This window comes from Oncorhynchus keta, chromosome 22, assembly GCF_023373465.1.
Source record: "Oncorhynchus keta strain PuntledgeMale-10-30-2019 chromosome 22, Oket_V2, whole genome shotgun sequence".
In the NCBI taxonomy this organism is placed as follows: domain Eukaryota; kingdom Metazoa; phylum Chordata; class Actinopteri; order Salmoniformes; family Salmonidae; genus Oncorhynchus; species Oncorhynchus keta.
This window is the reverse complement of record NC_068442.1, coordinates 52,293,014-52,310,057: the sequence shown is the minus strand read 5'-3', so window position 1 is coordinate 52,310,057 and position 17,044 is coordinate 52,293,014.

The window sequence follows — 17,044 nt, the reverse complement described above, 5'->3', positions numbered from 1 at the left end:
CTGGCCCAGGGGATATTTACAGAGTGGCTGGCCCAGGGGATATTTACAGAGTGGCTGGCCCAGGGGATATTTACAGAGTGGCTGGCCCAGGGGATATTTACAGAGTGGCTGGCCCAGGGGATATTTACAGAGTGGCTGGCCCAGGTGATATTTACAGAGTGGCTGGCCCAGGGGATATGTTAGAGGGGCTGGCCCGGGTGATATGTTAGAGTGGCTGGCCCAGGGGATATGTTAGTGTGGCTGGCCCGGGTGATATTTTAGAGTGGCTGGCCCAGGGGATATTTACAGAGTGGCTGGCCCAGGTGATATTTACAGAGTGGCTGGCCCAGGGGATATTTACAGAGTGGCTGGCCCAGGTGATATGTTAGAGTGGCTGGCCCAGGGGATATGTTAGTGTGGCTGGCCCAGGGGATATTTACAGAGTGGCTGGCCCAGGGGATATGTTAGAGTGGCTGGTCCAGGGGATATTTACAGAGTGGCTGGTCCAGGGGATATTTACAGAGTGGCTGGTCCAGGGGATATTTACAGAGTGGCTGGCCCAGGGGATATTTTAGAGGGCTGGCCCGGGTGATATGTTAGTGTGGCTGGCCCAGGGGATATTTACAGAGTGGCTGGCCCAGGTGATATTTACAGAGTGGCTGGCCCAGGTGATATTTACAGAGTGGCTGGCTCAGGGGATATTTACAGAGTGGCTGGCCCAGGTGATATTTACAGAGTGGCTGGTCCAGGTGATATTTACAGAGTGGCTGGTCCAGGTGATATTTACAGAGTGGCTGGCCCAGGTGATATTTACAGAGTGGCTGGCCCAGGGGATATTTACAGAGTGGCTGGCCCAGGTGATATGTTAGAGTGGCTGGCCCAGGTGATATTTTAGAGTGGCTGGCCCAGGTGATATGTTAGAGTGGCTGGCCCAGGGGATATTTTAGAGTGGCTGGCCCAGGGGATATTTACAGAGTGGCTGGTCCAGGTGATATTTACAGAGTGGCTGGTCCAGGTGATATTTACAGAGTGGCTGGCCCAGGGGATATTTACAGAGTGGCTGGTCCAGGTGATATTTACAGAGTGGCTGGCCCAGGGGATATTTACAGAGTGGCTGGCCCAGGTGATATGTTAGAGTGGCTGGCCCAGGGGATATGTTAGTGTGGCTGGCCCAGGGGATATTTACAGAGTGGCTGGCCCAGGTGTATTTCAGATAGGCACCCTATTCCCTATACAGTGCTCTACTTTAGACCAGGACCCATTTGGGATGCAACTTATATCCAACCCACAAAATGTGAGAGAAAATCTAGTACTTAGCTTTGGCCTAGCTGTGGCTTAGCTTTGGCCTAGCTGTGGCTTAGCTTTGGCCTAGCTGTGGCTTAGCTTTGTCTTAGCTGTGGCTTAGCTGTGGCTTAGCTTTGGCTTAGCTTTGTCTTAGCTGTGGCTTAGCTGTGGCTTAGCTTTGGCTTAGCTTTGTCTTAGCTGTGGCTTAGCTGTGGCTTAGCTTTGGCTTAGCTTTGTCTTAGCTGTGGCTTAGCTGTGGCTTAGCTTTGTCTTAGCTGTGGCTTAGCTTTGGCTTAGCTTTGGCCTAGCTGTGGCTTATCTTTGGCTTAGCTTTGGCTTAGCTGTGGCTTAGCTTTGGCTTAGCTGTGGCTTAGCTTTGGCTTAGCTTAGGCTTAGCTGTGGCTTAGCTTTGGCTTACCTTTGGCTTAGCTGTGGCTTAGCTTTGGCTTAGCTGTGGCTTAGCTTTGGCTTAGCTTTGGCTTAGCCTTGCAAGGGGTTGAAAGTATTTTCTCAACAAGGAAATGATTTAGGAAAAATAGAGGTAATATTATTGTTTGATCATAATTCCAAATTTGTAACACATAATTGGAGTACAACATTATGTTGGCATATTTACAGACTATGGGCTCTATGTCCAGCTGGCTCTATGTTCATCTAGCTCTATGTTCATCTGGCTCTATGTTCATCTGGCTCTATGTTCATCTGGCTCTATGTCCATCTGGCTCTATGTTCATCTGGCTCTATGTTCATCTGGCTCTATGTTCATCTGGCTCTATGTTCAGCTTGCTCTATGTTCATCTGGCTCTATGTTCATCTGGCTCTATGTTCATCTGGCTCTATGTTCAGCTTGCTCTATGTTCATCTGGCTCTATGTCCAGCTGGCTCTATGTCCATCTGGCTCTATGTCCAGCTGGCTCCATGTTCATCTGGCTCTATGTCCAGCTGGCTCTATGTTCATCTGGCTCTATGTTCATCTGGCTCTATGTCCAGCTGGCTCTATGTTCATCTGGCTCTATGTCCAGCTGGCTCTATGTTCATCTGGCTCTATGTTCATCTGGCTCTATGTCCAGCTGGCTCTATGTTCATCTGGCTCTATGTTCACCTGGCTCTATGTTCAGCTGGCTCTATGTTCATCTGGTTCCATGTTCATCTGGCTCTATGTCCAGCTGGCTCTATGTTCATCTGGCTCTATGTTCACCTGGCTCTATGTTCAGCTGGCTCTATGTTCATCTGGCTCTATGTCCAGCTGGCTCTATGTTCATCTGGCTCTATGTCCAGCTGGCTCTATGTTCGGCTAGTGCTAAGGAGGCACAGGTGTCAAACGCACGTTACTTTGCAATTTTGTCATGTAAAAACGGGCGTTTTCCAGCCCTTACGTCATGTTTGGCAATTTACCTGTTCACCCATTTCTCTTCACATTGGATCTTTTTCCAACTCCTGTGAAAAGATTGAATGTGAGTAAAAAATCCTCCGTACTCTACGTTGTCTTATATAACCACGGACACGGGGAGCAACGATGGTGTCTGTAACTGCATTTAGACATTTAGCCTATTTAAAACCAGTTGTTGTTTTGTTTTATTAGAACTTGATTTAAATCATTCACTGTCTTTTTAGGTCTTACCAATAGTGAATTTAATATTGCTTAGTGACAACGTTTGACATGTCCATGGCTCAGACATAATGCATTTTACAGAAGGCCTATATTTCAGCGTCAATGCTATGTTAACTGTCACGCCAAGCATTTCGCTACACTCGCATTTAACATCTGCTAACCATGTGTATGTGACAAATAAAATTTGATTTGATTTGATAGAAAGCCTTTATTTTCTGTGGTGGAGTAGGTCAGGGTGTGACTGGGGGCTGTTCTATTTGATTATTTCTATGTGTTGTAGTCTCGTTTTTGTATTTCTATGTTGGCCTGGTATGGTTCCCAATCAGAGGCAGCTGTCTATCGTTGTCTCTGATTGGGGATCATATTTAGGCAGCCTTTTCCTCACCTGTTTGTTGTGGGATCTTGTTTTTGTCTTGTTGCTTTTGAGCCCTACAAGGCTGTACGTTGGTTTGTTTGTTTATTTTTATTGTTTTGTTACTGGTTCACATTTAAATAAAATATGATGAACCCAAATCGCGCTGCGCCTTGGTCTACCCATTTCAACGAGTATTAGATTATTAGATATCCCTCTAGTGGTGTGGGGGCTGTGCTTTGGCAAAGTGGGTGGGGTTATATCCTTCCTGTTTGGCCCTGTCCGGGGGTGTCCTCGGATGGGGCCACAGTGTCTCCTGACCCCTCCTGTCTCAGCCTCCAGTATTTATGCTGCAGTAGTTTATGTGTCGGGGGGCTAGGGTCAGTTTGTTATATCTGGAGTACTTCTCCTGTCCTATTCGGTGTCCTGTGTGAATCTAAGTGTGCGTTCTCTAACTCTCTCCTTCTCTCTTTCTTTCTCTCTCTCGGAGGACCTGAGCCCTAGGACCATGCCCCAGGACTACCTGACATGATGACTCCTTGCTGTCCCCAGTCCACCTGGCCATGCTGCTGCTCCAGTTTCAACTGTTCTGCCTTACTATTATTCAACCATGCTGGTCATTTATGAACATTTGAACATCTTGGTCATGTTCTGTTATAATCTCCACCCGGCACAGCCAGAAGAGGACTGGCCACCCCACATATGCTCTCTCTAATTCTCTCTTTCTTTCTCTCTCTCGGAGGACCTGAGCCCTAGGACCGTGCCCCAGGACTACCTGACATGATGGCTCCTTGCTGTCCCCAGTCCACCTGACTGTGCTGCTGCTCCAGTTTCAACTGTTCTGCCTTATTATTATTCGACCATGCTGGTCATTTATGAACATTTGAACATCTTGGTCATGTTCTGTTATAATCTGTACCCGGCACAGCCAGAAGAGGACTGGCCACCCCACATAGCCCGGTTCCTCTCTAGGTTTCTTCCTAGGTTTTGGCCTTTCTAGGGAGTTTTTCCTAGCCACCGTGCTTTTACACCTGCATTGTTTGCTGTTTGGGGTTTTAGGCTGGGTTTCTGTACAGCACTTTGAGATATCAGCTGATGTACGAAGGGCTATATAAATAAATTTGATTTGATTTGATTTTGATTTTATTACACTTAACAATAGATTTCCATCTGGAAGCATCATGTAATTTTCGGTTCCAAAACATATTCAACATACATACATTACATGAGCAAATATGAGATAGGATTACATTTTGTTATTTTGTTTCTGTGGGATATTTACCAAACAAATGGGCTATAACGGACTAACATTTGATTTGGAGTCGATGACAATGTAATACATGAAAGACGATAAACTACAACTTAACTTCTTGGAACTCTCATTATTGGATTAAAAACGTTCCCGTTTTAAGCGTGATATTTTGTCACGAAAAGATGCTCGACTATGCATATAATTGACAGCTTTGGAAAGAAAACACTCTGACGTTTCCAAAACTGCAAAGATATTGTCTGTGAGTGTCACAGAACTGATGCTACAGGCGAAACCAAGATGAAATTTCAAACAGGAAGTGCCCCAGATTTTGAAGGCGCTGTGTTCCTATGTCTCCTTATATGTCTCCTTATATGGCTGTGTATGGGTCACGAATGAGCTTAGACTTTCTGTCGTTTCCCCAAGGTGTCGACAGCATTGTGACGTATTTGTAGGCATATCATTGGAAGATTGACCATAAGAGACTACATCTACCAGGTGCTCGCTTGGTGTCCTCCGTCGCAATTATTGCGTAATCTCCAGCTGCGTGTATTTTTCCGTTTGCTTCCGAGGAGAAACACAGCTGCCACGAATGATTTATCATCGAATAGATATGTGAAAAACACCTTGACGATTGATTCTAAACACCGTTTGCCATGTTTCTGTCGATATTATGGAGTTAATTTGGTAAAAAGTTTGGCGTTTGTAGTGACTGCATTTTCAGATTTTTTTCTTAGCCAAACGTGATGAACAAAACGGAGCGATTTCTCCTACACAAATAATATTTTTGGAAAGAATGAACATTTGCTATCTAACTGAGTGTCTTGTCATTGAAAACATCCAAAGTTCTTCAAAGGTAAATTATTTTATTTGAATGCTTTTCTTGTTTTTGTGAAAATGTTGCCTGCTGAATGCTAGGCTTAATGCTATGCTAGGCTACCAACACTCTTACACAAATGCTTGTGTAGCTATGGTTGAAAAGCATATTTTGAAAATCTGAGATGACAGTGTTGTTAACAAAAGGCTAAGCTTGTGAGTGAATATATTTCTTTCATTTCATTTGCGATTTTCATGAATGGTTAACGTTGCGTTATGGTAATGAGCTTGAGGCTATGATTACGCTCCCGGATACGGGTTTGCTCGACGCTAGCAGTTAAAGCAATCCACATATTTAACCATGGATCACGTTCCGATTGGCCAGTGAGGGGGTCAAACGTTGACACACCTTCAACTTGTTTATTCATCAAAACTCCGCCTTTTCACACCGCATCCAGCTACTGTGCCCATAATTCCAGTTGTGAAAATAGCAGACCCCCAAACCTACAGTATAGCATTACAGTATAGTATTACAGTATACATTACAGCCAGCGCTTAGATTTAGCATTGTGTTCATTAAAATAGAACACGAAATGTAGAAAGTTAGCACCTGTCTACGTCGTCAACGTTAAATGATTATATTGATATTGTAAAAATGACCTCATGTCTGTCTCTAATGTCTCTTGGATAAGTGATCAAATCCATATGTTGAATTCATACAGAAGTGTTGTATAGACCTGGCTGAGTCTGGACCTGGCTGACTCTAGGCCTGGCTGACTCTAGGCCTGGCTGAGTCTAGGCTTGGCTGAGTCTGGGCCTGGCTGAGTCTAGGAATGGCTGAGTCTAGACCTGGCTGAGTCTGGACCTGGCTGACTCTGGACCTGGCTGACTCTGGGCCTGGCTGACTCTAGGCCTGGCTGAGTCTAGGCCTGGCTGAGTCTAGGCCTGGCTGAGTCTGGGCCTGGCTGAGTCTAGGCCTGGCTGAGTCTGGGCCTGGCTGAGTCTAGGCCTGGCTGAGTCTAGGCCTGGCTGAGTCTAGACCTGGCTGAGTCTGGGCCTGGCTGACTCTAGACCTGGCTGAGTATGGGCCTGGCTGACTCTAGGCCTGGCTGAGTCTGGGCCTGGCTGAGTCTGGGCCTGGCTGAGTCTAGGCCTGGCTGAGTCTAGGCCTGGCTGACTCTAGGCCTGGTTGAGTCTAGGCCTGGCTGACTCTAGGCCTGGCTGACTCTAGGCTTGGCTGACTCTGGACCTGGCTGAGTATGGGCCTGGCTGAGTCTAGGCCTGGCTGAGTCTAGGCCTGGCTGAGTCTAGGCCTGGCTGAGTCTAGGAATGGCTATAGTCTATTGTAATGTTAGCTCCATAATAATGGCGGATAGGATGTACTGTAAGGTGTCGAGCTGGCTGCTCCTGAAGGTACCATGCTAGGGCAGGCAGGCAGAGGCCACTCAGGTTTCAATCCGCCTGTAACTGAATGACACTGTGTTTTCTGACCTTGCTGTCTGCGTAGAGAGCCTCAGTCAAGATCAGACACGCTAACTAGCTACTGTTAGCCAGTTGCTCTCTTCCTCCCTGCTCTCTCTCCCTCTCTCGCCCTACCTGCTCACTCCCTCTCTCTTGCCCTCCCTGCTCTCTCTCTCCCTCTCTCGCCCTACCTGCTCACTCCCTCTCTCTCGCCCTACCTGCTCACTCCCTCTCTCTTGCCCTCCCTGCTCTCTCTCTTTCTCTCTCTCCCTCCTTGTTGACTCTCCTTCTCTATCTCCATCTCACTCCCTTCAGCTCCCACTCCCTCTATCTCCCTCTCTCACTCTCTTTCTCTAGTACCTCACCCTCATCTCTGCCCTCCCTCACACTCTCTCTCTCTCTCTCTCTCTCGCTCTGACTCACTCTGCAATAGCTTTCATTAATATTAAAACAATAATGTATCATGGTCTAGCTCTCAGAGCCGTACTGCCATCAGCTAATCCAGTGAATATTATAAAGTAGAGCAGTGGAAAAGCGTATAGCAGCAGTCCTTATGACTCACATAAACACCCATCAGATAAAGGAATATCATGTTACAGAGGCAGAGGTAAACTGATATGGTATCCTCTCCTCTCCGTTCCTCTCCCCTCCTCCTCTCCTTTCCGTTCCATTCCTCTCCCCTCCTACTCTCTCCCCCTCTCCTCTCCGTTCCAGTACTCTCCCATCCTACTCTCACCTCCTCTCCTCTACTCTCTCCTCTGCCCTCCTACTCTCTCCCCCTCTCCTCTCCCCTCCTACTCTCTCCTCCTCTCCTCTCTCTTCTCCTCTCCGTTCCATTCCTCTCCCCTCCTACTCTCTCCTCCTCTCCTCTCTCTTCTCCTTTCCATTCCTCTCCTCTCCTCTCTCTCCTCTCCTCTCCTCTCCTCTCCTCTCCTCTCCACTCCTCTCTCTCTCTCTCTCTCCCTCCTCTCTCTCTCTCCACTCCTCTCTCTCTCTCTCTCTCTCTCTCCACTCCTCTCTCTCTCTCCACTCCTCTCTCTCTCTCTCTCCACTCCTCTCTCTCTCTCCACTCCTCTCTCTCTCTCCACTCCTCTCTCTCTCTCTACTCCTCTCTCTCTCTCTCTCTCTCTCTCTCTACTCCTCTCTCTCTCTCCTCTCTCTCTCTCTACTCCTCTCTCTCTCTCTACTCCTCTCTCTACTCTCTCTCTCTCTCTCTCTCTCTCTCTCTCTCCACTCCTCTCTCTCTCTCTCTCTCTCTCTCCACTCCTCTCTCTCTCTCCTCTCCCTCTCTCTCTCTCCTCCTCTCTCTCCACTCCTCTCTCTCCTCTCTCTCTCTACTCCTCTCTCTCTCTCTCTACTCCTCTCTCTCCACTCCTCTCTACTTCTCTCTCTCTCTACTCCTCTCTCTCTCTACTCCTCCCTCTCCACTCTACTCCTCTCTCTCTCTCTGTTCTCTCTCTCTACTCCTCTCTCTCCACTCCTTTCTACTCCTCTCTCTCTACTCCTCTCTCTCTCTCTCTCTCTCTACTCCTCTCTCTCCACTCCTCTCTACTCCTCTCCCTCTCTCTCTGTTCTCTCTCTCCACTCCTCTCTACTCCTCTCTCTCTACTCCTCTCTCACTCTCTCTCTCTACTCCTCTCTCTCTCTCTCTCCCTCTCTACTCCTCTCTCTTTCTCTACTCCTCTCTCTCTCTCTACTCCTCTCTCTCTCTCTACTCTCTCTCTCTCTCTCTCTCTCTCCTCTCTCTCTCTCTCTCCTCTCTCTCTCTCTCTCTCCTCTCTCTCTCTCTCTCTCTCTCTCTCTCTCTCTCTCTCTCTCTCTCTCTCTCTCTACTCCTCTCTGTCTCTCTCTCTCTACTCCTCTCTCTCTCTCTCTCTCTCTCTCTCTACCCCTCTCTCTACTCCTCTCTCTCTCTCTACTCCTCTCTCTCTCTCTCTCTCTCTCTCTCTCTACTCCTCTCTCTCTCTACTCCTCTCTCTCTCTCTACTCCTCTCTCTCTCTCTCTCTACTCCTCTCTCTCTCTTTCACATCTGAATTTAGTGTCACTGTGGCTTGAATAATTTATTGGTAGAATGAGTTGTTGCTGCTAGGTCAGTGTCTGACATACACTCTTATGAGACGCTATACTCTTAGAAATAAAAGGGTTCTACCTGGAACCAAAGGGGTTCTACCTGGAATGAAAAGGGTTCTATCTGGAACCAAAAGGGTTCTTCGACTGTCTCCGTATGAGTACCCTTTGAAGAACCCTTTTTGGTTCCAGAGGGTTCTACATGGAAACAAAAAGGGTTCTCCTATGGGGACAGCCGAAGAACCCGTTCGGAACTCTTTTTCTAAGAGTTTACCTACTACCTGTGCTCTCCTCTCAGCCCCAATGGAACAGGATATCAAACCTTTAATCTAACACAGAATCACTGCATAATCATTAAAGACACATAGATGTTTATTAGAGTCATGAACAAGGTGAGTTTCTTCACTGCACATGTACAGTACCTGATTTATACACTTGATAAGCATCCAGGCTGTATCACATCCGGCCGTGGTTGGGAGTCCCATAGGGCGGCGCACAATTGGCCCAGTGTCGTCCGGGTTTGGCCGGAGTAGGTAGCCATTGTTAATACGAATTTGTTCTTTAACTAACTTGCCTAGTTAAATAAAGGTATATTTATATATATTTTTTAATTACACCGGCCTAAGGTAGGCCTGCGTTAGTGGATCCTGGGTCGACAGTGAGTGCAGTGAGGAGTAGGAAGGTTCTGTGTTGAGGTACTGAGATACGGCCTGCTGGTGCTGCCGACTGTGAGCTAGGCTCTGCATGGCTCTCTGGTTCTGTGGCTCACGTGCAACATACTCCCCCTGTTGGAGAGAAAATGTACTGATTTGCCATTCAGTGTATGTATTCATACATCTGCCATTTGTAGTTCATTCTAGGACTATATTGTGCCACGTGAAAAATAAATAGCCTGTTAAAGAGGTTATTTCAAAAATCCTTAACCATTTTAACTAAATTACACTGTAATAACATTTGTAAAAAAAAAACTATAACATTACTGATGAAACATTACTCTGATGGTAGGTACCGTTAACATGTAAATAATAATAATAATAATAATAATAATAATAATAATAATAATAATATCTATAAGGTATATTTGTTAGTGTGACGTCAGGTGCTGGATGTGGAAGGTTTGGTGACACCTGTTAACGTGGACTGGCAGATGCATGTACACGAGCCGGGCCGGGCCGGGCCACGAGGGAGGGTTTCTGGGCTGCTGCTGCACGGTGGGGGTCATCACCATAGTGGACATGTCTCTGTATAAGAACATGAAACAGCCTGTCCCAATTCGCTCCCTACCCCTAACCCCCCCTCCCCCGTGGACAGGGTGCGAATTGGGAGCGAATTGGCGATGACTATGGTGATGACCCCCCCATTAATAAATTGAAACACCGGGAACAGCTTTTTCTCCCTGAAATCTAGAGCCATAATCATTATGCTTCATTCCTTGTAAAACAAAATGATGCATATTTTATATCAGCATGTCTCTTGATCTGTCTGACTGGTGAAGCTAAATATGCTTTTCTGCATCTCTGCTGAAATTTGTGTTAAAAGATTGAAAGGGTCTTATATTCAGTACATGCAGGCTTTTCTAACGTCTACCAATCCCAGCTAAGATAGTTTTTTTTTTTTTTTTAATTTTACCTTTATTTTACTAGGCAAGTCAGTTAATTAAGAACAAATTCTTATTTTCAATGACGACCTAGGAACAGTGGGTTAACTTCCTGTTCAGGGGCAGAACAACAGATTTTGTACCTTGTCAGCTCGGGGATTTGAACTTGCAACCTTCCGGTTACATGCTCTAACCACTAGGCTACCCTGCCGCCCCAGTTAGACATGCTAGCTACTCTATCTTGATTGATAGACTGAGGGGACATGTGCCTCTGTTTCCCCCTATGGGCATGACACCTCTGATGGTGGAAGCTTCTCCGGTTATACCTATCCAGACCCTTTCAGATCTGCAAACATTGAGGACTTTAGGGCCAACGGGGGTTAATGAGTGACTGAGGCTGACGGAGTCCCCTTTCCCACATAATCCACATACAGGGGTTGGAGATAGGGGGACATGGGGAAAGAGGGGTAAACAGATTGCCTAACTTTTAAACCTGCCTGTCATCATGACTCAGTAAGCATAACTTTTAAACCTGCCTATCACCATGACTCAGTAAGCATAACTTTTAAACCTGCCTGTCATCATGACTCAGTAAGCCTACCTTTTAAACCTGCCTGTCATCATGACTCAGTAGCCTACCTTTTAAACCTGCCTGTCACCATGACTCAGTAAGCCTACCTTTTAAACCTGCCTGTCACCATGACTCAGTAAGCCTACCTTTTAAACCTGCCTGTCATCATGACTCAGTAAGCCTACCTTTTAAACCTGCCTGTCATCATGACTCAGTAAGCCTACCTTTTAAATCTGCCTGTCACCATGACTCAGTAAGCCTACCTTTTAAACCTGCCTGTCACCATGACTCAGTAAGCCTACCTTTTAAACCTGCCTGTCACCATGACTCTCTAAGCCTACCTTTTAAACCTGCCTGTCACCATGACTCAGTAAGCCTACTCCTGTGGCATCCTGGTTTCAGGTTTCAGATCTATTTTGGGGTACACACAGAGCTACTGTATCACTCACATTGTTGAAAGAAAGTCCAGAATGGATGCAGACAGTATACTCAGACAGTATACTCAGACAGTATACTCAGGAGATCAGTATTTCAGTAAGACCAAATAAAGAGCCTGTTTAGGATACAGAGCCTTCAGAAAATAAATATAAATGAACCATTGAGTGCCTTCAGAAAATAAATATAAATGAACCATTGAGTGCCTTCAGAAAATAAATATAAATGAACCATTGAGTGCCTTCAGAAAATAAATATAAATGAACCATTGAGTGCCTTCAGAAAATAAATATAAATGAACCATTGAGTGCCTTCAGAAAATAAATATAAATGAACCATTGAGTGCCTTCAGAAAATAAATATAAATGAACCATTGAGTGCCTTCAGAAAATAAATATAAATGAACCATTGAGTGCCTTCAGAAAATAAATATAAATGAACCATTGAGTGCCTTCAGAAAATAAATATAAATGAACCATTGAGTGCCTTCAGAAAATAAATATAAATGAACCATTGAGTGCCTTCAGAAAATAAATATAAATTAACCATTGAGTGCCTTCAGAAAATAAATATAAATGAACCATTGAGTGCCTTCAGAAAATAAATATAAATGAACCATTGAGTGCCTTCAGAAAATAAATATAAATTAACCATTGAGTGCCTTCAGAAAATAAATATAAATTAACCATTGAGTGCCTTCAGAAAATAAATATAAATTAACCATTGAGTGCCTTCAGAAAATAAATATAAATGAACCATTGAGTGCCTTCAGAAAATAAATATAAATGAACCATTGAGTGCCTTCAGAAAATAAATATAAATTAACCATTGAGTGCCTTCAGAAAATAAATATAAATTAACCATTGAGTGCCTTCTGAAAATAAATATAAATGAACCATTGAGTGCCTTCAGAAAATAAATATAAATTAACCATTGAGTGCCTTCAGAAAATAAATATAAATTAACCATTGAGTGCCTTCAGAAAATAAATATAAATTAACCATTGAGTGCCTTCTGAAAATAAATATAAATGAACCATTGAGTGCCTTCAGAAAATAAATATAAATTAACCATTGAGTGCCTTCAGAAAATAAATATAAATTAACCATTGAGTGCCTTCAGAAAATAAATATAAATTAACCATTGAGTGCCTTCTGAAAGTATTCACACCCCTTGACTTTTTTTCCACATTTTGTTGTTGTTACAGCATTAATTTAAAATTGATTACATAAAAAAAAAAAAAAAAAAAAATGTTGTCATTGTCCTACACACAACACCCCATGATTTCAAAGTGGAATTATGTGTATTTAAAAAAATACAAATACAAATTCATTAAAAATGAACAGCTGAAATGTCTTGAGTCAATAAATATTCAAACCCCTTTGTTTATGTCAAGTCTAAATAAGTTCAGGAGTGAAAATGTGCTTAAAAAGTCACATAATATGTAGCATGGACTCACTCTGTGTTCAATAATAGTGTTTAACATTATTTTTTAAATAACTACATCATCTCTGTACCCCAACACAAGTATCTCTGTAAGGTCCCTCATCTCTGTACCCCACACATACAAGTATCTATGGAAGGTCCCTCATCTCTGTACCCCAACACATACAAGTATCTATGTAAGGTCCCTCATCTCTGTACCCCAACACAAGTATCTATGTAAGGTCCCTCATCTCTGTACCCCAACACAAGTATCTATGTAAGGTCCCTCATCTCTGTACCCCAACACAAGTATCTATGTAAGGTCCCTCATCTCTGTACCCCAACACAAGTATCTATGTAAGGTCCCTCATCTCTGTACCCCAACACAAGTATCTATGTAAGGTCCCTCATCTCTGTACCCCAACACAAGTATCTATGTAAGGTCCCTCATCTCTGTACCCCAACACAAGTATCTATGTAAGGTCCCTCATCTCTGTACCCCCAACACAAGTAGGTCCCTCATCTCTGTACCCCACACATACAAGTAAGGTCCCTCATCTCTGTACCCCCAACACAAGTATCTGTAAGGTCCCTCATCTCTGTACCCCCACACACAAGTATCTGTAAGGTCCCTCATCTCTGTACCCCACACATACAAGTATCTCTGTAAGGTCCCTCATCTCTGTACCCCCACACACAAGTATCTGTAAGGTCCCTCATCTCTGTACCCCACACACACAAGTATCTGTAAGGTCCCTCATCTCTGTACCTGTCACCATGACTCAGTAAGCCTACCTTTTAAACCTGCCTGTCATCATGACTCAATGCACAAGTATCTCTGTAAGGTCCCTCATCTCTGTACCCCAACACAAGTATCTCTGTAAGGTCCCTCTGTCGAGCAGTGAATTTCAAACACAGGTTCAACCACAAAGACAAGGGAGTCTATGTCCAAGAGGCCTCCAAACAGCTTCTACCCCCAAGAATCTTTAACAGCTAATCAAATGACACCCCAGACTATTCGCATTGCCCAACCCCCTATTATCTATGCATAGTCACTTTAATAACTCTATCTACATGTACATATTACCTCCATTACCTCGACAACGGTGCCCCCGCACATTGACTCTGTACCGGTACCCCCTGTATATAGCCTCCACATTGACTCTGTACCGGTACCCCCTGTATATAGCCTCCACATTGACTCTGTACCGGTACCCCCTGTATATAGCCTCCACATTGACTCTGTACCGGTACCCCCTGTATATAGCCTCCACATTGACTCTGTACCGTAACACCCTGTATATAGCCTCCACATTGACTCTGTACCGTAACACCCTGTATATAGCCTCCACATTGACTCTGTACCGTAATACCCTGTATATAGCCTCCACATTGACTCTGTACCGTAATACCCTGTATATAGCCTCCACATTGACTCTGTACCGTAATACCCTGTATATAGCCTCCACATTGACTCTGTACCGTAATACTCTGTATATAGCCTCCACATTGACTCTGTACCGTAACACCCTGTATATAGCCTCCACATTGACTCTGTACCGTAACACCCTGTATATATCCTCCACATTGACTCTGTACCGGTACCCCCTGTATATAGCCTCCACATTGACTCTGTACCGTAATACCCTGTATATAGCCTCCACATTGACTCTGTACTGTAATACCCTGTATATAGCCTCCACATTGACTCTGTACCGTAATACCCTGTATATAGCCTCCACATTGACTCTGTACCGGTACCCCCTGTATATAGCCTCCACATTGACTCTGTACCGGTATCCCTGTATATAGCCTCCACATTGACTCTGTACCGTAATACCCTGTATATAGCCTCCACATTGACTCTGTACCGGTACCCCCTGTATATAGCCTCCACATTGACTCTGTACCGTAACACCCTGTATATATCCTCCACCCCCGTATTGACTCTGTAACACCCTGTATATAGCCTCCACATTGACTCCCCCTGTATATAGCCTCCACATTGACTCTGTACCGTAATACCCTGTATATAGCCTCCACATTGACTCTGTACCGTAACACCCTGTATATAGCCTCCACATTGACTAACACCCTGTATATATCCTCCACGTTGAATACCCTGTATATAGCCTCCACATTGACTCTGTAATACCCTGTATATAGCCTCCACATTGACTCTGTACCGGTACCCCCTGTATATAGCCTCCACATTGACTCTGTACCGTAATACCCTGTATATAGCCCCTCTATTGTTATTTACGGCTGATCATTAATTATTTTTCATTCTTAATCTCCTACTTTTTCATGTGACAAATAAAATTTGATTTAATGTTGGTAGATGGTTAAAAATAAAAAGCAGACATTGAATATCCCTTTGAGCATGGTGAAGTTATTTATTACACTTTGGATGGTGTATCAACACCCCCAGTCACTAAAAATGCACAGACGTCCTTCATAACTCAGTTGCCGGAGAGGAAGGAAACCACTCAGGGATCCCACCATGATGCCAATGGTGATTTGTCTCTACCTTCTTGCCCTTTGTGCTTTTGTCTTTGCCCAATAACGTTTGTACCATGTTTTATGCTGCTACCATGTTGTGTTGCTACCATGTTGTGTTGCTACCCTGTTGTGTTGCTACCATACTGTGTTGTTGCCTTGCTATGTTGTTGTCTTAGGTCTCTCTTTATGTAGTGTTGTGTTGCTATATACAGGGGGTACCGGTACAGAGTCAATGTGCGGGGGCACCGTTGTCTCTGTTTTTTATTTATTTGTAATCCCAGCCCTCGTCCCCGCAGCAGGCCTTTAGCCTTTTGGTAGACCTTCATTGTAGATAAGAATTTGTTCTTTACTGACTTGCCTAGCTAAATAAAGGTTTTTAAAAAAACAACATTTTAAAACAGTTACAATTGAATGTCTGTGACAGGGGAATAGTCACTCCACAATACTAACCTAAATTGACAGTGTGAAAAGAAGGAAACCTGTACAGAATAAAAATATTCTAAAACATGCATCCTGTTTGCAACAAGGCACTAAAGTAATACTGCAAAAAATGTGGCAAAGCAATTCACTTTTTGTCCTGAATTATCTTTGGGGCAAATCCAATACATTACTGACCCATATTTTCAAGCATAGTGGTGGCTGCATCATGTTATGGGTATGGCTATAGTCGTTAAGGACTGGGGAGTTTTTCAGGATAAAAAGAAACAGAATGGAGCTAAGCACAGTCAAAATCTCATTCAGTCTGCTTCAGACACCTGGAGATGAATTAATCTTTCAGCAGGACAATAACCTAAAACCCCAAGGTCAAATCTACACTGGAGTTGCTTACCAAAGAAGCAGACTTAAATCTTCTTGAAGATCTATGGCAAGAACTGAAAATGGTTGTCTAGCAATAATCAACAACCAATTTGACAGAGCTTGAAGAATTATGAAAACAATAATGGGCAAATGAGGATGAATCCAGGTGTCGAAAGCTGTTAGAGACTTACCCAGAAAGACTCTCAGCTGTAATCGCTGCCAAAGGTGCTTCCACAAAGTACTGAGTCAGAGGTGTGAAAACTTATGATTATCAGAACATTGTTGTTAAGGACACTCTAATGAACAAGTGTTGGATGACGTCCAACTACGTCAACGATTTCAGTTGGCTGATATGGACATTATTTACGCTGGATATAATCACAGCCAGGTTAGCACACTCACCACCAAATATGGTCATGACAGGAAGCCCAGTAGTGGGCAGTGGGGAAAAGATGATATGGACATTTTTACGCTGAATAATCACGGCCAGGTTAGCACACTCACCACCAAATATGGTCATGACAGGAAGCCCAGTAGTGGGCAGTGGGGAAAAGATGATATGGACATTTTTACGCTGAATATACACGGCCAGCTGTGCAGGTTAGCACAAAGCTCAATTTGATGGGAACAGATAACATATAGCCACAGATAGAACAACGAGATGTTCCACCAGATGTATAAATCTGAAGAATCCGATTGGCATTTCCACTCACCACCAAATATGGTGATGACAGGAAGCCCAGTAGTGGGCGGTGGGGAAAAGATGGAGCTAGATGGATTTTACCCAACATTCTGCCAAATGTTCTCGTTGATTAAACATTTGATCTCAATACAGTGTTCTGTTCCCAAAACTAGAATCTGTTATGAACAGAATGGACTACGTTTTGTTGACTTT